Below are 6,721 nucleotides of genomic sequence, written 5' to 3' on the forward strand. Positions count from 1 at the left end.
TTTTGGGGGGGGGGTAAACCACTTGTCGCTGAGCTAACACCTTTAGGAGGGTAATATTACGCTATTTGCTCCACACTAAAATTTAAGTCCGCGACAAACAGTATAAACGTCACACTCTCTGTAGTGTAAAGTTACACCTTGAAAGGCAGTGCAAGTTTACGCTGCTGAAGACTTTAGTTGCACCTTTTCAGGAAAACTGTTTTAGTCTACGACAGTCTAAACGTTACGCTCTCTCTAGCGTAAAGTTACACCTTGAAAGGCAGTGTAAGCTTATGCCGCCGAAGACTATTGTTACATTTCTTCAGAAAGAATATGTTTTAGTCCACGACAAACAGTATAAACGTTACACTCTCTCTAGTGTAAAGTTACGTCTTGAAAGGCAGTGCAAGTTTATGCTGCCCAAAATTATAGTTACACCTTTTCAGGAAGACTCTATTTTAGTCCAAAGGGGTTAACTCCTACTCCCACAGCATCGTAAATTTATACCATCAATACCAGTGCAACGTTAGGCTGTCTAGGAGTATTGATACATTTTTTGAGAACGAGTGTGTTTTATTCCAGACAGCATAACTTCCGCAACAGCATAAAGCTATGCTGCTATGGGTTAATATTTCTCTCCAGAATGCAATGGCTGGACTTCTAATCATGCAGAGTAGTGTTTCCATGTGTACACAAGAAGCAGGCATGTATAATGTGTAGTAGTTGCGTGTTTGGGTTTAGGCACAGTGAAATAACAGAACAAGAATTCTCAAAGCTGAAAACAAAACATATCCAAATGGCCTTTATTTTAAATAAGGTTACAGCCGAACTGCTACAAGCCCACCTATTTCTTATCCTGGAGTACCAGACAGCAGGAGAGACCTGGGCAGCAGATAGATATACACACGCAGTTAATACACTTAGACAACACATAAAGAGGCATAGAAGGACGAGAGATTTTGTAATACAGTAACCTAAATGAACTGAAGTTTTTCAGTTACAAAATTCATGAAACAATCTGTGCTCAAGTGTTTACATGAAAGCAAGAAAGAAATTAACAGGCGAAAAAAATTTAGTTCTCACAATTCCTTGTTTCCTCAAAAAATAAGGCCGATAGGTCCACGTGCCACAACATTGTGCCAAACTAAGGTTCCATCACAAAATGGCATCAACCACTATAAGTAGGTGAAAACTATTTCATGCTCTGAGGCTACTAGATGTGTGTACCAATAACTTAACTAGGGCTATATAATGTAGCAATGACACTGCCTCGAGAAGAGCATTTTCCGATGCCTCTATATACCATAACATCCTTGCAATAGCTACATAAAATTTAATTTAATCCTTTTAGATGACAGCTAAATGGGGACTTCTGCATTGCAAATACAATATGTGCGTGATAATGTGTGCCATAAAACACAAAAGTGACATGAGCTCCATCAGAGCATGCTTCAGTCAGAAACAACTCAAGAACAAAGCAGCAGATTCCTCTCAAAAAAGGCCCTTCAACGAATGGCACTGATCTTCTGATGTCATGGTTAGTCTGATTTAAGCCCTGGTTTATCCCGCTTCATCTGGCGCCCTATGGCGATGTCACACTAGCAGGTCTAAAGATATTAACCAGAACACTGTGAGAATCGATCGAAGCCATTGGTTGGAGGGCATTCTTTAACGGGCATTTGCCGCCTCGTTCTCGGGTTATATCCAACTAGAGGCTGCAAAAAATTGAGGCAGTGACGGGCCATATGACATGATAAATCAGCATCAAATGGCAATCAGCGGCCTTCTTTTGGTGCGCTTGCCACACTAAAGAACATCTGCATAAGGCTGGGCCGCCATCACAGTGAAATGACTGCACAAGGGGTTTTACCCCGTCTTAGTGCCACCACGTAGCTAGTTTACATTGATGTTGCAGTGCTGTGTTACTTCAGTATTGTACACCACACAAAAAATCAGCATTATGATGATTTTTTTGTTGTGAACTTTCTAACTCAGTGAGCCCACACTTGGAACTCCACCTCAACGAGGGGTAAGGCCTTCAGTTGATAATGCCTGCACTGACCTACTGTCCAATGTTAGCACAAAGTACGTGGGCCTAAGCTATATGCAGCCGGGGGGAAGCTTTATCAAATGTGATAGGGTGGGTGCACTCAATGAGGGCAGGCTATACAAAGCTACTGCTCTCAGTTTTTATTTTTTGTAACTTTGACTGCAATATTTGTTATTCTCTCTGGCACTTGCAGTCAGTCGCACTGGTCACTGTCACAACCAAGGTACTATGTGTCTCTTTACTGTGATGACTTTAGAGTAACAGTGCCAAAGCTTTGGTTAACCAGAAATGCAGCGTTTTTTGTGGAAAATATTTATGACTGGTACTAGGACTCAGCAGAAATAAAATTAAAACGCAAATAACAACGTCAAGAGGAAGGAGCACTGTGGGAACATTGGTCACAATCAGGAAAGCTAAGTGTGAAAGAAGTCACAGTTCACTCAAAACATCATCCCTCGACTCTGTCAATGATGGGTCATTCCAAGCCAAACATCCCAGAGTTAATCTCACCCATAAACGATTTGTTAAAAAAATCATGTAAAATTTTTGCAATGTGTGAAATCTAAGCCAGATGCCAAAAAAATTAATCATGAGGTGAGCGCAGTTTGTACAATTAGAAAACGTGTGAAACCGACATCGCTCTATGATCGACACAAAATCCAGATTTTAAGAAGATACACGACAGATGTGTTAATGAGATTTGCAAAGATTCTGGCTTTTGATATGATTGAGATCATGTATTTTTGAATGGGACAATTATTTTTTAATTTAAATAAAATGTAAAAATCCCACTATAACACTTAAAAAAATATCAACTCATTTTTGGAAATTAAGAAAAAGCCATCTTGCTTCCCTAGATGTCTATTACACATAAAAATGTTACAGCTCACGCAACTGAATGAGTCGAAGTGAAATAAAATGCGGAATTTGCAGAAAAGTGCGTTTGGGACCATAAAAACTCGTTCATTTCACTCTGAGGTGGTCCAAATAAAACTACTACCAGCGATGGCAAGCTTAGTAGAACAGTTTATTGCGTTTCATTTCTGAAGTTTTAATCGAGGTGATTTTTGTTTAAAGCGAGAATAAAATTTTTGAAGTAGAGCTAGTCCGCCGCGAGCTGCGTCGCCTCTGCACCTCTTCATCACAGACAACAGCACAGCCCTCAGAACATTGTGTAGACGAACAAATGATCGTGGGAAAAGGTTTTCTTTGCGCTGCCGGGGTGGCACTTGCACCAGTGAGATTGTTATTCAGTGTGTTCATGCCACACTAAGTCACTGTTGTCAGAGACATGACAGACATAACAGGCAACGCTGCTGATGTAGTGTGTTCGCAAAACCATTTTATCCATCACATATCATCTGTTCTTCTCAAAGCCTCGCTGAGTGTTTGAATGAAAACAAAGTGGTATAAAATGAACTGGTATCACTGAAAACCACGCTAAAAGCAGTGAGGCGCTTAGTGTTTAGTACCTCTGGATATAATTTTCACCGAGTGAGGACTACTTTTTAGGCACGAATGGTGTATATGCGATTCGCCCTATGAGATGCATATCGTATGTCATCGTATGACATGTCATTTTTACTTCTCGAAGTCTCGATGAGCCGCAGGACAAAAATATGGCAAGAGTTGAAACGAAGGGCAGGAGGCAGTCACTCACGGTAATTGAGATTTACAGCACGAAATATGCATGGGGCCACTGTGCTGGTATGGCGAACTACATTTTGGGCACGGACTTGACATTTGCAAAAAGGCGTGCTAGCTTTGGCAGCGTTGCCTGCTATGCAAGAAAAAGAGTATACGGAATTATAGGAGGAGGCGAGTGCATGCCGGTGCCGCAGTCGCAGTATGTTTGACCACTCGGGAGCAAGGCAGCTCCACTCGATCGGACCGTGCCAGCACCAGCGTGTCTCGCGTTACCAGAAGCCGTGGTGAGGACTTCGTACCGTCACGTGCGCTCAGGGGCATATGCTTTCCGTGATCTTATTCGGACATTAAAAGGACTGGTGTTACGATAGTGCCAGGTGGTCATTCCTTCTTTGTGGCTCAAGCGTCACAGCACACTGAAAGCCATAGTTCTGCTGCCCTTGGCTGCCTTGTGCTATAGGGGGTTCGTTTGAATTTCAAAAGCGAAAACAAACTCGCATATCGCGTACCACCCGCCAAATATCATGCGATACCTGCCTTCGCTCCAGCCCTATACATGCACTACAGTGAGTGAGGGTAAACTGAAGCTGTTATGTGGCCATAAATGTGTCATGACAGGTGCTGTGTTAGTCGATGAAGAGTTAAGAGATGACGCAATTTGCAGCGCGAGAGCTCGACTTTAAAAATATTTTTCTCACTTTGAACAAAAACCACCTCAATTAAATGTTTTGAAATGAAAGCCAATAAATTGTTCTACGAAACCCGCCATCGTCTGTATTTTGACTTGGAACACCTCAGGGTGAAATAAAAGAAGTGTTTACTTATGTTCCGAAACACACTTTTCTCCAACTACAGAATTTTAATTCACTTCTACGCATTCAGTTTCATCAGCTGTAACATCTTTCATTGGTAACAGAAATCTAGGTAGGCAAGAAGGTCATTCTCAGAGGAAGTTGATATTTTATTAAATGTCAAAATAGTAATTTTTTAAATTTTATTTAAACTTAAAACTTCTTATACCGTCCTAAAATACACGATCTGTATAATATCGAAAACCAGAATATGTGCAAATGTCATTGTGCAGTGTGCAGTGTTTTCCAAAAATTTGGATTTTTGATCATCATTGAGCAGTGCCTCGTTTCACGCCTTTCAGAAATGTTCAAACTGACATCACCTCACAAACTTTTCTTGGCAAAATTATTTTACCTTAGACAACGCAGCACGCTGGGACCAGCTTGAATGAATTTTCATCAACAAACTGGAGATGGTCGAGCGCAATATGTGGCGCATTTGGAGTAGAGTGACAGATTCATAAATCTCACTTCTACCCAGTCATGCTAATTAGAATCTAGTTAGTGTTCTTGGTACACTCTCGGGCTCTTTCTTGGAACATTAATGTTTGTATGGCAGCCAGAACCAATTTAGGACTGAGGTAATTGAATTTTAATATTTCCTAATGCTTGATTCAAACTCGTGATACAAATACTCGATTCAAACTCCTGACGTACACACCCAAAGACTGGTTGCCACCGCTCTCAAGTGAATAACAGTGTAGCAAAGCCGCGGCTAAAGGGACCCCTACCTAAAGTTTTCCGCGCGACGACAGCGTCTTGATCCTCCCGTAGCGGCGGAATTCTGAAGCGTCGATAGGGCACGACGGCGCTGGGGCGCCCTGACTGGCCGTGTTCGCGTGCTGCGCGCGCTTTCTCCCTCCGCGTGCTCCTCGTGCCCGTTTCCTCGCGGGCGCGCCGGATGCGAGCACACCCTGACGACTGCACAGTGCGCCGTTTATGTCCATCGCTGGACAGTTTTTACGCGGTGATCGAAGTGGCACCGTGGGGAAGCGTCTTGCTTGATTTGTGGGCTTCAATGGAATGACGCATTTGCTTACTGACGCGTGTGCGGTCAACAGAAATTACCCAGGTAACACGAATCGTTCAATGCGAAGTACCAGTGCATTATCGCGCGCGGCAGTATTGATTAAAAATAATACTACTTATCCATCACCGGCGGCGACAGGAGAGAGCGCTGGCGGGCACTTAATATATGTGCACTTACTCGGCCGACACCATGTAAAGTGGCAGCGCATACAACTGCGAAGGCGAAGATGGCAATCACGATTCCACATGTGAACTAACCTTGTGTCTCTGTCGAACACACGAGTAGCAGTGTGGCTCTGCAAATTACACTGTGGCTAGACCATTGTTGTCCGTAACGTGTTACAAGTAATGGAGTTACCGGTAACGCATTACTTTTTTCGGTAAATTAGTAACGTAGTCGTTACCAATTCGAAACTGTAACGGGTAACGTACTTACGTTAACATTTTTAGGTAACGGGAGGTGCCACGTTACAAGTTACTTTTTGTTCCAGTTGTGATCCACTCCGCCCCACTTTTTAGAAAAAAAGCGCAGAGCACCTAGAGTGATGTAAATAAACAAATGCACAGGTGCTCCCGACAACCCGTGTTGGGGTTCGCATGCATGCCAGAAAACAGCTGCCCTTGACAACGCACCCTACTAAAAAAAGACGGAATAGCCATAAAGCACAAAACACCTGCACAAACACGCATTTACACACTTGCCTTCGCCTACCTCCCCTTCCCAAACCACTCACACACACACAAGTTTCTAGAGAGTGGAAGCATGCCGATCATTTTGGAACATCACATTTTTCAGAATTACTCTAAATTTGTTGAGAGTTCAGCGATGTTTTCTTTGTGAAGTTATAATTTATGATAGAGTGTCATTTTGTGTTTAATGCCACATTCATAAGATGGCTTCATGATGTAATACACAGTTAGAATCGAACACATGTAACTCTACAGGCATCTTTAGTCTACTATAACATTACTAAACTCCTGTACATTTGTGCAAAGTATTCTCGTTAAATCAGGATATCGCGTAAAACCGTTGTTTAGGCTAGTTGTTATTTGGGAAATGTGAGCTTTATAAAATTGTTATCGTAAGTTCTTAAGGTGACGAAAACTTAACATTTATGGCCGTGAAGAAACGGCAAAGTAACGTTCGGTGCTTTTTTTCGGTAAC

This window comes from Amblyomma americanum, chromosome 1, assembly GCF_052857255.1.
Source record: "Amblyomma americanum isolate KBUSLIRL-KWMA chromosome 1, ASM5285725v1, whole genome shotgun sequence".
Classification (NCBI taxonomy): domain Eukaryota; kingdom Metazoa; phylum Arthropoda; class Arachnida; order Ixodida; family Ixodidae; genus Amblyomma; species Amblyomma americanum.